The sequence below is a fragment of the Lithobates pipiens genome, unplaced genomic scaffold, assembly GCF_037356315.1.
Source record: "Lithobates pipiens isolate NorthernLeopardFrog02 unplaced genomic scaffold, aLitPip1_a1.2 Scaffold_25, whole genome shotgun sequence".
NCBI lineage: Eukaryota > Metazoa > Chordata > Amphibia > Anura > Ranidae > Lithobates > Lithobates pipiens.
In genome coordinates, this window is record NW_027507787.1 from 60,716,765 (window position 1) to 60,732,590 (window position 15,826).

The 15,826-nt window shown below is 41.7% G+C and overlaps 1 protein-coding gene across 5 annotated transcripts in view; it reads left to right on the forward strand.

Annotated features, from left to right (window-relative positions):
- NDST2 (N-deacetylase and N-sulfotransferase 2) overlaps positions 1-15,826 on the forward strand; it is a 241,202-nt gene that overhangs the window by 125,156 nt on the left and 100,220 nt on the right. The window lies entirely within an intron of this gene.

Genomic DNA, 15,826 nt, shown 5'->3' on the forward strand with positions numbered 1-15,826 from the left:
TACTGGTGTCTAAAGCAGCGTCCTCCAGTCATCAAGGCGCCCCAACAGGTCAGGATTTCCCTCAGATGAAACTGCTATTACTAAGGCAGTAAAACTGATCAAATCACCTGGGCAAAATATTGGAAAGCCTTAAAACATGACTTGTTGAGGCGCCTTGAGGACTGTAGTTGAGAAACGCTGCTTTAGACATCGTCAGCATTTTATCCTGCTGGGAGCGTAGGGGAGAAAATGCTGTGGGGACTTGTCTTGCAGCTTAAAGCGGGAGTCCACCGGGACTCCGCGTTTTTTTTTTTTTTTTTTTTTTAAAAGCCAGCAGCTACAAATACTGCAGCTGCTGACTTTTAAATAGTGACACTTACCTGTCCAGCGCGCCCGCGATGTCGGCACCCGAAGCCGATCGCTCGCTCGGCTGCCGGGTCCCGCCGCCATCTTGGGTATGGGAATCAGGAAATGGAGCCTTTCGGCTTCATTTCCCGGTTCCCTACTGCGCATGCGCGAGCCGCGCGGCGCAATCCGAACGGTCCCCGCTGCCTCTGGGAGCTGTGTGTTACCCAGCAGGCAGCGGGGCACTTGCTGAAGGGGGCGGGCGCTTGCGGAACGGGGGCGTAACCTACGCTCGTTCCGCAGAGAGCTAGCCCGGAAGTGGGTGCAGTTACCTGGATTATCCAGGTACCTGCACCCCCCTCCCCCCTGAAAGGTGCCGATTGTGGCGCCGGAGGGGGGGGGATTCCGATGAGCGGAGGTCCATTTTAGGGTGGACCTCCGCTTTAAAGGCTCAGATAAGTAAATCCTACTTTTAACAAGTCCCCAAGACCTAAATGAACAGTTGACCCTTACCTTGGGATCCACAGCAAGGGATAATTTCTAAGCTTCCTGGAGTTGCACTTTAACTTTCCCTGAAAGAACCTTGGACGCCCCATTAAGAATTTCAACATCTAAGTTGGTGGTGTTTGGCCTTGTTGGTGGGTCCGCCCAGTACTTAGAGCGTACACTGAGCCTGCATTTTAATTCCTATGGTAACAAGTGGGCTCTGGGTTTCTCAGCAGGAAGTTTCAGTGTAGCATAGGGAAACTATCTGCAGCACAATGCTGGATGGTCATTTGATTGTGCTTGGTCTTTACTGTGGTATTGCCTAAAATATTCTTCAAAGTGGAGCTTCACTTCTCAATCAACAATGACTATTTTTATTACCTATGTTGCTTATGTAAACCTTCTTTTTTTTTTTTTTTTTACATTTCTCCAGTTATTTCCTGGTTTCTTGCTTAGGCAATTTATGTCATTCATCCCATGAGTCTTTGGGAGGGGAGGAGGAACTTTCTCAGCTAAGCACACCCTCCTGCCTGTATGTCCTGAGCTAAGGACAGATGGATGCCTGGAAATGCTACATGAATCATCTGTCATTATTCAAGATGGCCAGAAATTCTAGGGGTTGCTTTTCAATGTTATTTCTCAAAAGTAAATCGTGCATAGAGACGTAGAAGGATGGGCGAGTTTGCTTTGAATATAAAAAATAAATAGCGCTTTTGGTGCTCAGATGCAGTGTAGTTCCACTTTAAAGCTGATCTCCAGGTATGGTTTGTATTTCATAATAACATTGCTCCAGCTTGAACCAATGTATTGATACATATTTCATACATGTGAAAATTGGGAATTGGTGTAGTAGTCCTTGCTAATACAGTGATCGTCAGTCTTCCGGATCCCAAGCCAATTGGCTGCCCTGCTGCATATTGACCACAGTAAGTTGCTTGCTCGGTATGGCCACCATTCAGAGAACACTTTTCAGGTTTCTCAATGATTGTATTCCCAAATTTTCTAGTGTTCTCTGATTAAAGGAGGTGGAGATGTCACAGGCTTCACTTCATCCAATCAGTAAACACCTTGCTTTAACCACTTGCTGACTGCACACTGTAGTTTTACTGCTACAGTGCGGGCCGGCTGCGCACAGTCACATGTGTGTATTCACTGTACTTGATTGTGCATTTCCTGGTAGGGGGTCGCCCACTCGACTGTGCAGTGACCGTCTCCAACACATGCGGATCACTGGTTCCCGGCCAAAGATTTATGGCTGGGACCTCCCGATTGTCAGAGCAAGTGACGGGAGGGAGCTTTGTGTATGTAAATAACACAAAGCTCTCTTCTGGTGATGGACATGTGAATGTTTTTGTTTCCGTGGGAAACGTGGAATAAAACTGCCACATCCTTTAGTAAAAGCACCACACAGTAAACACTTTACCTATAGTTAGGCCCATATTTAACCCTTTGCCCCAGATGTTAACCCCTTCCCAGCCAGTGTCATTATTAGTGTCGGTGTATATTATTAGCACTGATCACTGTATTGGGCTTCATGTACACGGGATGTTTCTCAACCTCTCCTGAACGCTGGAACATCACAGCTAGTAATCCACATTTAAAAACACGTGTTTATCAGCGTTTACAAGCCATCTTTGCATTCAGAAGCGTTTACTAAAGAGAACCTCAGGAGACCCTCCCAAATTATTTGCACTAAAAACAAGCATTTATTAACTATTTTAGCCATTCTGTGAGAACAGTGTGAGTAGCAGCTGAGAAAGCCGTGTGCTTGTAGCTAGCTGTTATATTTTGCTTGGTTTGTTAATACGGATCCCATGATGAGCATGTGTGAGGAAATGCTCCTGATGTTGCTTTTGCAGAGGCTCCAAAGATGTAGAAAATTGTGTGAGAGGACCAGAGTACGTCGCTACTGGACACATCCACTGATGGCTCAACGCATGTCCACAGGATAATTTTCTAATATGCATGTTCAGCTGCATAATTACCCAGAGAAATGATTTCATTTTACACGCATGTAAATTGCCACTTTTGACTTTCTCTTGGAAAAAGTTAGACCCCCATCTAGTTGGCATGGACACCAACATGAGGAAAAGTGTGCCATCAGGGGAACGTCTGTTGGTGACTCAACTTCAGCGTCAAGTAATGCAAATTGTGTATTGGCAGCATAATTGGCAGATGAGAGGAATATCACATGGTATATCAAGCTTGAAGGCAGTGATAATTGAGTTTTTGGTGTGTTTTTTAGCATTTTCCAGGCTCAAAAGTAATAAAATATTCCCCTTTAAAAACGCTTCTAGACTAAAACATTTGAAGCTTGAACTGCCTCTAAAAACAGCTTCTGAACGCATTTTTTGGGGGTTCCAAAGCCTCTAAACGACCCTGTGTAAATGTACTGATAAGATGACATAGAAGAGAGTTCAGGAGCAGTTAAAAAAAAAAATGCCCAACTGCTCCTAAACGTCTGTTTACCAACAGCAGTGTACAGTACACCAGGCCTTAGTGTCACTGGAGATATCAGTGGCAGTTAGCTCTCACGGTGTCAGGTAGTTGTCAGATTGCCCGCCATACTATCGCAGTCCCGCTATAAGTTGCTGATGACCACCATTACTAGTATAAAAAAAGAAATTCACTAAAATTCCAATATATATCTTATAGATTGTAGACGTTATACCTTACACGCAAACCAATCAATATACACATTGGGATTTTTTTTTTTTTTTTTTGTAGCAGTATACATTTTGGTCTAAATGCATGAAGAAATTTTTTTTTTTTTTAATTCTTTTATATTTTTATTGGATATGTTTTACAATGGAAAGTAAAACCTTTATTAGAAAAAGCTCTATATGTGGGGAAAAAAGTTATATTTTTCAATGCTGTACCCAAATATTGTTTGGGTACAGCGTTGCATGACCGCACAATTACCAGTTAAAGTAGCTCAGTGCTAAATTGCAAAAAAATTTCCAGCTTTTTTTAAGTGGTTGTAGAAAAAAGTAAGGTATTCTCTTAATGACAGCCATGCCATGTGAGCAAACCCCTGATATTTACGATACAGGAAGGCAGCTGCTTGGCATGGTATCCAGAAGACCACAGCAATCCGTGTACAATATGCAATACAACCAACCTCTACATAGAATAAAATAGTTGTGTGGCTTGTGGTTTTTTTTTGTTTTTGTATTTACACTAGAGCTGTTCTTTTAACACCACTAGATGCTGTGTCTTCAGATAAAAACTCCAACTTTTTACTGAGACATTGTTCTGGAATGAAAAAGGAAAAGAAAAAAAGCAAAGTCGTCCCGTGCACCCTCTTTAGGTTTAATTTACCCATTTAACCAGCCGCTAATCTCCTGACTACAGAAGCCTAATTACCTACCTTCTATCATTTAAATGGGTGCACATCCTGAACTCCCAAACCATGTGACTGCAATCCTATTATAATAATCTCTTTATTTGGCATTATCCAGTTGCAAGATTTCATAGGTCTTATGCTTTTGTATGCTGGATTGTAAGCACCTTATAGCAGAGACTGTTGTCTGTGAAATACCCTTCATTTAAGTTGCAAGGGAGTTTGCAGTTCAGCTTTGAGCTTGTATGCATTGTAAATATAGCCATCTGCATCCCTCACTAAAACGTTCCTTCCGGAGCCCGGGTATCTTTTAAATTTTAAAGTCAGACACTTGCCAGGTATTTTTAGAGTAATGTAAATGTATAGATTTTTGTAGATTGATTTTTTTTTTCCTTTTTTGAAATGTGTTTTTAAATAAAAAAAAAAATCAAAAATATGTTTGAGATTTTACATAACCAACAAACAATAAAGGTTACAACCGCACACAAAACCAAGCTGTGCCTCCAAAGTCTCTCATATAATGTATGCATGCATGAAAATACAACTTAGATCTGTTTTATAGCAAAAAATATAACGTACAAAACATGTATTGGGTCACCGAGTCATGCAGGGAAGAAAAACATCAGCACTAGACTTAAGTTCCTGAGATCAAAGGCGCTAAGGTAAGAGGACTAGATGGTCATCTATTCCATAATTTGTCAACGAGGAGAGGTTGTTTTCATAGCTCAAAGGTGAGCTTTTTTTAAGTGTAGACCATTATTAATCAATTGACGTCAGGTGGTTATAGTGGGTCCAGCTCAGAATAGTCTTTTTGGAAAAAAATATATAAAAGGCGTAATAATCGTTTGTGTGTGAAACGGCTAATTCACCAATAATACCCGATCAGGAATTTTTTTTTGTATGCAAAATATTAGGGATACCCAGTACATTGGATACCTCGAGATGTTCTTGTCTGCCAAAGTCCCCTTTTGATCCACAGAGCCAACACTTCTAGGCACCTGTTTGCATCTTCCGATGCTCAAAAGCACAAGGCACCTATCACACAGGCGGCCTTTTGGGGGTTGGTCTGTCTGTTTTTCAGGCAGACCGGAATTGACCCTCCATTCTCCTCCTTTTATGGGTAGCCAAATGTAAACAGACTTGTGTCTAGTTACACCTGGCTACCTCTGATCCAGCAAAAACAAATGGAAAGGAGTCCCCCCTTCTGGCTGGATAGAATATCCATAGAGGAGAGCGGGCTGTGCCTGTGTTCTCCCTGCATAGGTAGAGAGGGCATGGACTGGTCATCCACTAGTTTAGTGGGCGATCAATAGACAAATCCCCCGCTAAGCAAGTGGATCGCAGGCAAAGTCTGCCCCGTGTGAAAGGGTCCTTAAGCTGTAGATTCTGTGGTTCTTATTTTGGTTTGTCTCTTCCCTCTTTATGCCCCTTTCATAAAGGGTAGACTCCGGCTGCAATCTGCTTGCTCAGAATTGGATGGCAAGTCTATGCCCTGCAGAGTGGTCATGTACAGAGCCTGCTCTCCTCTATGGACAGTCAGATGTTCATGGACCAGATGTCCGTTTACACATGACTGTCATTCCAATCCAACCAGATGGAGGGAAACTGAACCTCCTGCCATCTTATTTTGCTGAATTCGATTGGAAGTAACCAGGTGTAAACAGACACAAGTCTATTTACATCCAGCTACCCATAGAGGAAATGGAGGGTCTGATCAGGGCCGCCTGAAAAATGGACAGGCGTACCTGACAAGGGCACCCATGTGAAAGGGACCTTAGTGTTTTCATGGTGGGCAGAGCAGAAAGGCTGGCAATTTAATTTGATGTCCCTATAATGGGGTGTGGAGGGCAGGGAGAGTTGGAACAGAGTGTATCCACAGAATCTGTGGTCATTAAAGTCGTTGTAAACCCTCTTGTATACCCATTGAAATTACTGGCCTTAGGTGATACAGAAACACATCCTCCTATATAAGTTTTATATGTTTATTTGCAGCCCTCCAAAGTGCTGAATTCTAACACTTGTCTGAGAGTTCAACAAGGATGTGGAAATCTGAAGTTACACTCCGCAAAGCTCAGTGAACTGAGAGCCGATTGGAGGGAAGGAACACACACACACAAACGCACACACACCTCACAGGAGCAGAGCTGAGGCTGTCAATCACCTGGGGATCCCTCCCATGTCACTTTTTTTTTTTCTTTCCATAAAACTTGTTAGAAGTGATTCATGCAGATAGCAGAGGAATGGAGCGTCAGACAGAAATTACATTTAATGCTCTTAACTGAGATAAGTACACACTGTAAAGGGATATGCTTTCATATTTCAGGTTTGAGGATTAAAACCACTTTACGATGGTAGGCTTTGAATCAGGGGCCACCCCCAATACAGCTTTACTTTAACTTCTACTCTACCTTTTCAGACCGATTTTATGCTTCGTTTTGTATACATTGCTTTTACATTCTATTGAATAATAATTTTTTAATTTTTCTTGAGAAATGCTTACATTTTGCTTGCTGCCCCCTGTATGTTAGCATTCCTAAAGAACCCTACATTATCCATCACAGCCAGCTATCTTATTTGCGTCGTCTTTTGAGTTTATAAAATAAAGAATACAGTAAGAGCATCAGTTCTGCCTTCAGACATTTTAATAATGACTGGATCCCAGGATGCAGGGTGCTGACATAATTAAAACAAATGCCAGCTCAAAATCTCAGTGGTGTTTTTATTGTTCTCATTGGATGCCTGTGTTCCTTGGCTCCTTTTTACATTTGTGTGTCATCGCTGCTTGGATAGTAATTTCAGTGAATACACGCTTCTAGTGATTACCCTAAAGCTGGAGTGCTTTTTATTAGCTTGCTGTGCCATATAGTCCTGTTGAATAGAAGGTTTTGTAGCATCACCTTCTCTACCTAATGCCGCGTACACACGATCGGATTTCCGGCCAGAAAAAGACCCATGAGAGCTTTTCATCGGAAAATGTGACCGTGTGTATGCTTCATCGGAATTTAGCTGTCCGAATTCCCGCCAGCCAAAAATTTATAGCATGTTCTAAATTTTCCCAATGGAAAAACTTTCTATCGGAAATTCTGATCGTGTGTATGCAATTGCGACATGCCAAAAATGACGCATGCTCAGATTCAACTACGAGACGGAAGATATTGGCTACTGGCTATTGAACTTCCTTTTTCTAGTCCCGTCGTATGTGTTGTCACCGTGTGTAGACAGCTTGAGCGGAATTCCGTCGGGAAAACCAATTCCGATCGTGTGTACGCGGCATAAGAACTTCAGTCAAGCCACTTGACAGGACTCGCTCCCTAAAGATGCTCTTATTTTCATCCTATCTGTGCATTTTTTTTTGTCAGAAATCTACTAGTCTGCTCGATTGCTTTATAGTACATATTTGGACCAATGTAACCATGCATATACCGTATATACTCGAGTATAAGCCGAGATTTTCAGCCTCTTTTTTGAGGCTGAAAGTGCCCCCTCGGCTTATACTCGAGTCACCGCTGTCTGACTGCTCGATCAGCGTATCGAGCAGACAGACGGCGGACATTAAAATTCAAAAGCCGCGCCTCCTTCTCCGCCTCCGCCTGTGATAGGCGGAACACTGAATTTCCCAGCAGTCAGTGTTCCGCCTATCACGGACATCCGTTCATTCTCATACTACGGACGAGTATGAGAGGATGTCCGTGATAGGCGGAACACAGGCTGCTGGGAAATTGAGTGTTCCGCCTGTCACAGGCGGAGGACGGAGGCGCAGCTTTTGAATCGTAGAATGGCCGCCGAGAAGAGCGGCGATCCATCGGCACGACACGGGACGGAGGAGGCACGGGACAGAGGAGGCACGGGACAGAGGAGGCACGGGACAGAGGAGGCACGGGACAGAGGAGGCACGGGACAGAGGAGGCACGGGACACCGGAAGGCACGGGACAGAGGAGGCTCGGGACGGAGGCTTGGGACACAGGTAGGCTGGACACACACACAAGGCTACACACACACACACACACACACACACACACACACACACACACACACACACACACGGATGGATGGATACACACACACACACACACAGGGATGGATGGATGAATACACACACACACACACACACACACACACACACAGGGATGGATGGACGGACACACAGGGATGGATGGATGGATGGACACACACACAGGGATGGATGGACGGACACACACACAGGGATGGACGGACACACAGGGATGGACAGCCATGTCTCACCCTCGGCTTATACACGAGTCAATAAGTTTTCCAGTTTTTTGGGGGTAAATTGGGGGCCTCGGCTTATATTCGGGTCGGCCTATACTCGAGTATATACGGTAGCATACCCGTGGGATCCTTCTAGAAGCTGGAAATTACTGCAGTAGACACAGCTACTGCAATGATTTCCACTTGCTTCCAAATCCTTTATCAAACTGCTGCAGTGTGAACACAGGTCGGCTCCTCGGTGGCATCGCCATTCAGAGTGCTTTACTTTTTCTCAATGTGTGCAAAGCATTGGACCAGGTAGAGAGGTAGGGCCTTTAACTTAAGTCTCTGCCTCCTCCAATCAGAGCATGCTTTCTCATTAGAAAAACACAAAGCATTCTCTGAATGGCACCCAGCCTAGTGGCTAAACCCTCCAAGCTGGACCAACACAAAAATGCCATACCTGGAATTCTTTTATAAGGAACATCTAGAATTGTAACGTAGCAAATCTTCCTTTTTTGAGTTCAGTTCCACTTTGGGCTACTAAGCAAAAAGCAGTTCTTTTCATATATGAAGGAGTACATCTCCCCGGTGTATGTGTGTAATTGAAAGCTACCAGAATAGTCATCAAATACTCATGAAAACTGTTTAAAAAGATTATTAGAGTTTAAGCACATGACCAATTAGAACCGCACCACCACCCAGATCAGTGTTTTTGTGCATCAGGTAGGGCCAGGTATTGTAAACTGGTTGCTTAGACCAAACCAAGGATATAAAAGGATACCTCACCCCTAATGGAAAATTAACAAATGTGGAATGAGACTTTTGTATAGGTACCAAATAACCATGAAAAAAAGTATTCAAAAAGATTCGTTTTTTTTTTTATTAACACAGCTTAAAATGTTACCATTCATATGACATTTTACAAATGCATCAATGATTACAGCATCCATCAATGAAGATGTCTCCAATATCAGTCTGAGAAACCTCAATGTGTTTCAACTCCTAATCTTCATCAGGAGGTTTAAAAAAAAAAAAATTTATACATCTCAGTCCCAATATATGTCCAAGTGCCAGTAGTAATATGAAAAATTATTACCATCACAAAGCTAACACTACCAAGTTCTTAGCCATTTAATGACACAAAATCAATGTTGTACAATAGGTATAGAAAATAATTACCCCCCCCCCCCCCAAATCAAATTTTGTTGCTTTGCAGCCTGAAATGAAGATAGTAAGTTTGTTTTATCCAGCTGTATTTATTCAGTGTAACTTATAACATCCAAGTGAAAGATATAACACCAATATGTCGGGGAAAAAAAATTCAAAACCAGTCACTAACATGAAAAAAATCTCAAACCAAAGCAAAAACATAAAATAAAATCTAAAAAACAAATCAAAAGTCAAAAATGAAGCAGCTGTTTAAGATACCTTTTGCTAGTCAGCCACAAAGCCAAGGGCTTGCACTTACAGGAACACCTTGGTGAAACCAAACAGATCCTGGCAATAGCAGCAATGGAAGTGTATCAAAGCACAGCTTAAATAGTGCAAGCAAGGGAGATCAGCTGCTATACATTAGGCAGTCCAAATTGAGGCAGTAATGAGAAGCATAAAATGAAGCAACTGGGCAAACTAGGAGGCTCATCAAATAGCCTCCAACCATGACCCCCCCACACACACTTCAATTCAACGTTGGGGAGAACACTCAAACTCAAATGGAGGGACCAGCAGTGGCTCACATAACTTCTGCTAGCGGGGGAAGGTGGAAGCGCCAAAGAGTGGCCTGACGTCACATCTGGCGCAACCGCCATCAACCTGGAAGTATCAAGTATCGGGCAAAAGGGAGAGAGCATGGTGAGTGAGGAAAGAGTGCCAGCACATATAAAAACAGCCATCCAAAATCTCACAACGTGAGAGCATTCCAAGGGACCCAGATCATAAACAGTCCAAAAAAGGGGAATAGATGGCTACAACTCCCCCCATACAAACCCAACAAGACCTCTGAAGGAGTATATGAATCCACTCTTATTCAAAATGACATAGCAAATCAAACACAAATAACATAATAAATGTATAATTTTTGGTTTGATTTACTATGTTCATTTTTTTAAGACTTGATTCATGTCCCCCAACAAGGAGTCGGTGAGTGTATGCAGATGACCACCATTTTGCTAAAGGCTTTAATTTATGCAGCAAACTTGATGTTTTGATGAATACTCAATAAAATGATTCTTACTGTGTTTCTTGGACAATTCTGTGTATATACAGTTGATTCCAAAAATAAATTGGTGTTTTAGTGGATTACTACTTTTGCTTAGTTATGTTAGGATGGGAAAAGGGAAAGTTATACAACTCCAAGCTTACCTCCCAAAAAGAAGAAATTGAATGATTTTGGTAAATAGGATAATGGATTGTGGTGGCATTTTTCACCGATAAATTAAAATCGGCCCTCAGTGTAGTGATACCAATTGTGTAGAAGGGATAGTCGGCTGCAAATCACTTTAACAAATACAGTTACAACACTCGTGGTGACTTTAACGAGCATTTGTAGGCTGTGACTGTAACAAGTTGCCTCCATCCTCTGCCTGGTAGTTTTCTAAAGACCATCCGGAGGATTGTAACTGTCACTTAGTGCCAGTGATTTACTGACCACTATTTTGAAGAGTTTCCAGATTTGGTTCACTTTTTTTTTTTAAATGAATGTGAGAAAAGCCGCTGAAATTAGACTGAGGTTGCCCTGCTCCATTGCAGATCAAATAAACTGTTTCACTAATTTCACAGGAATAGACTGATATAGATATAATATGTTATATTGTGTGTGTGTGTATATGTATGTGTATATATATATATATGTATATGTATATATATATATATATATATATATATATATATATATATATATATATATATATATATATATATATATATATATATATATATATATATATATATATATATATACACATGTGTGTATGTATGTGTGTGTGTGTGTGTGTGTGTGTGTGTGTATATATATATATATATATATATATATATATATATATATATATATATATATATTAATTTTTTTTTTTTTGTGGTAGCTGAGGAGTTTAAAGTCCCAGAATACAGTAGAGTTAAATTTTAAAACACATTGGTTGAGGGGATATGGAGGCCTGTTGGGCTTCAAGAGTCAATCCATATTCCCATTCTGATACATAAAACGGAACTAAACACACTCAATCAACATTAACTATATTTTTAATCTTCATGCTGCTAGCATTAGAAAAAAGATTGAAATTTATAATATATTTGCGTATCGTAACTTTTTTATTTATTTTTATTTTTAACCTACATTTTTTTCAGTTGCCTCCTGGTTTCTGGCCAAGACCAAAATGATGCCGTACATCCCAGGAGTCTAAATGGGCATTTTTTTTTCCTTTCACCCAGAATAGGGGAGGAGGAGCTTTCTCAGGCACACTGTCCTGCAGACTCGATGACTGCCGGCGATCTGCGATCGCGGTGAGGAGAGGCAGAACGAGGAACTGCCTATATAAAAAAGGCAATTCCACATTCTGCCAGATGACAGATCTACTGTTCCCAGTGATCTGTCATGTTCCAGTAAGCCCATCCCCTCTATCGTTAGAACACTCTGAGGGAGCACACTTAACCCCTTGATCGCCCCTTGGTGTTAACTCCTTCTCTGTCAGTGTCATATTTACATTGATCAGTGCGTTTTCATAGCACTGATCAATGTAATAATGTCACTGGTCCCCAAAAAGTGTCTTTTGGGGTCAGATTTGTGCACCGCAATATCGCAGTCCCGCTAAAAATCGCAGCTTGCCGCCATTGCCAGTAAAAACAATAGAATATAAAAGTCCTTAAATCTATTCCATAGTTTGTAGACTTTAACTTTTGCACAAACCAATTAATATATGCCTATTGCGCTTTTTTTTATTAATATTATTTTTTTTTTTACCAAAATGATGTAGAAGTGTATATATATTGGCCAAAACTGATGCATAACTTTTTTTTTTTTTTTTTTTTTTTTTTTTTTTATATATGTATTATAGAGCAGAAAGTAAAAACAAATGGTTTAAAAATAAAAAAGGCAGTCTTTTTTTTTTTTTTTTTTTTTGGTAATATCACAAAAAATAACCACAGAGATGATCAAATACCACCAAAAGAAAGCTCTATTTGTGGGTAAAAAAAGAACGTAAATTTTGTTTGGGTACAGTTAGTGTTGCACGACCGCGCATTTGTCAGTTAAAGGGACGCAATGCCATATCACTAAAAAATGGCCTATCATTAAGGGGCTGAAGTGGTTAAAATTCTTCAACTTCTGTATTTAAATCAGCCAATACATCCCACCCCCCTTCCCAGGACTGACAAAGCTGCTGTGCAAAGGTGTCTGTGCTCCGTCATCTATTTTGTTACTGGCTGGATCACCAGGTGAAAACAGAGGGAAAATAGCTTAAAAAAATAAAACAAATGCAGCCACCACATCTGATTGGCAAGTTGCAATATATACAATTTTTGGTTTGGAGATTAGTACAGTTTCAAGTTTTTTGTGTAACTTCTCATTTCACAAGTGCTTGCAGTTTTAAAGGATAAGTAGGACCAAAGCTCTTTTGGCATTGCTTCTCCTGTAGTTTGCAGGAGTGCACAGCGTTTTGCACTCCTGTGACTCTTAGTCGGTCCACATTGGGCTAAAACCCGCTGTTGGCTTATGACATTCGGCTGGTTCAGACTCTGGAGGGATCCCGACTTTTAGACCCGTTTCACACTGAGGCGTTTTTCAGGCGCTTTAGTGCTAAAAATAGAGCCTGAAAGGAGCCTCAGCTGCAAACCCAGTGTGAAAGCCCGAGTGCTTTCATACTGGGGCGCTACGCTGGCAGGGCATCAGAAAAAGTCCTGCAAACAGCTTCTTTGCAGCGCTGCTATACTGCCGGCAAAACGCCCCTAATGCAGTGTTTTGTGGGTGGTTTTAACTCCTTTTTGGCCACTAGCTGCGGTTAAAACCTACCCGCTAGCGGCGAATAATGCAGCTAAAAAGATGGTAAAGTGGAGCTAAAAAATAGCGCTGCTTTACCACTGATGTCTGGGGTGGCACAGTGTGAAAGGGCTCTAAAGTCAATATCTAGCTGGCTCAGAGTGCTGCTAAGAGTCGCTTCTGCCCCCTCCTCAGCCTGGCTCTCTACTCAGTGGAGCGCCAGGCTGAGGGGGCAGGAGCGACTCTTAGCGGCACTCTGAGCCAGCTAGATATTGACTTTAGAGCCCTTTCACACTGTGCCGCTCACTGACCATCACTGGCTCTCTGAAGAATGAGAGATGAGCGATCGGCAGCCCTTAATCGCTCAGCTCTTGATGTAGAGGTGGCAGGGGACAGATTCAGCAGGTGATTATGGATTTTTGTTTTTTGAAAACCAACACTGCTCTTAAGTCCAATCACATGATACATTTTTCCTTTTTATTATTTTTTTTAATCACTTGAAATGCATCAAAATGCAAGTTGACACGTGACAGCACAAATCGACATGCAGGTTGATTCTTTTTTTTTTTTTTTTCTTCAGAAACTCATCAAGTTAAAATAGAAATGTGTGAATGCAGCATCAAAGTATTACCTTGACAGCAGCTCTTCTTTTTAGCTGGATTTTTGTAGATTTTGTTCTGCTTGTAATTGTTCCTAACTGAAAAGTGTTGTTAGAGGTTTTCAGGAGAATCGGGCCGTATATAAATCACAAGTACTGTTGGATATTTCTCTCGATCCTTTTCTGTTACAATATGGAAGTGACCTTTCATATCTGTAATATGGTTTTCATTGGTGCATATGCACAAAGGATAAACAAACGCAGTCATCTGAGATGCAGAATGTGGGCCAGCCGTGATGGTAAAAGGGGTTAAATGTCTTCTATTGAACGTTTTTAAAGCATGACAATCTCAGGGGAGTGGAAATGTTTCATCTTCCTGTATGGTGGGCATGAGATACATAAAGTACAATGTAGATCACAATGGTGGCACAGCACATTTTCTGATGCCGGTTTGCTTAGTAGGAGTAAAATGAAGTGTGTGCGGGTTGCTTGCCAATTGATGTGAGAACGGAACAGTGTCTGACCTTTTTGTCTTATTTGCTGAATGATCTGCCTCTTTGTGGTCAGCTTTTAGAATAGAATAACGATTACCAGGAGATTGCCAAGTTATATAAATCCCTTATAGACGTTATTTATCATCCAAGGGCACAGGAGCAACGTTCTCTTCTCGTCTGCCCACTGTATAGAAAAGGAGGAAAAATGTCATCAAGACGTATTCTATAGCAGCTGAGTGCCGATAATGGTCATAAAATGGCAATAGCAGCACCTTTTTAAAATTCCCTGATGTAAAATAATTTTCCATCAATAATTTTGTCTTTAAGTGGAAGGCTATTGGATAATTGCAGTTTTAAAGTGTGCGATTTGGATGTGAACGGGAGTGCATTTTTTATTGAACACTTAGCAGAAGTGAGCCTTTTATTGTTTGCCATTTGGAGCTGTCCTGCCAGCTAATTGATTTTTCCTTCTCATAGTTCCGGGCTGCCGGTAATTCAAGTATTCATGTTTAGGGGTTTGACCTGTAGTGTAACAAATGGCTGCACTGTGCATTCACATAACAACGTTACATTTTTTGGCACAGTTGTGTCTGCCGATTTGCTTGTCCGTTACAGCAGAATTATCAAAGCTTCTAAGCAAATCACGCGGTTTTCTTAAAACGCAGTATAAGTTAAGTAATCCTGTTACAGTATTGTGGGTCTATTTACATTCCCTTTCTTTCTGGGAAGTTTCCCATTCTAGTTCAGCGCATACTTTGTGAGAAGTTTCCTAGTGCTGGAAGAAACATACCAGCAAACACCAATGAAAGTATACAGCCTTTTGTACATTCTTGTGTAGTTATGTGCAGCGGTCACAAACCAGTGGTCCGTGAGAATTTTGGTGGCCCCCTGGGGTTCTGCCACTCATCGACATTGTGGCGGATGTACAGTGGGTATAGAAAAGAATCGCCCCTTTTTTTCAAATCCCATTTTGTTGCTTTGCAGCCTGTAATGCAGACACAATGTTTTTGTTTTTTATCCAGCTTTATTAGTGCAACTTGTAACATCTAATGCCGCGTACACACGATCAGATTATCCGGCGGACCATCCGCCTGTGTGTGGGCTCCGGCGGACTTTCTTCCCAAAAGTCTGGCAGACTTAGAAGTTTTGACTCAAAATTGCAGAGTCTGTGCTAGTCCGCCAGACTTTTGAAATGAACGGACTTGCCCACACATGGAGAAAAGTCCGTTCATTTTGAACATGGCTCCAGGTAGACGGAACTAGCGAAGGAAGTCAATGTCGCCGACTCCATCGGGGAGATTGACACCTCGCTAGACCCGTCACCTGGTATGGATTTAAAGGGGAGGCCCTATGCCGAAAAATGGCATGGGGGTCCCCCTAAAGTCCATAGCAGACCCTC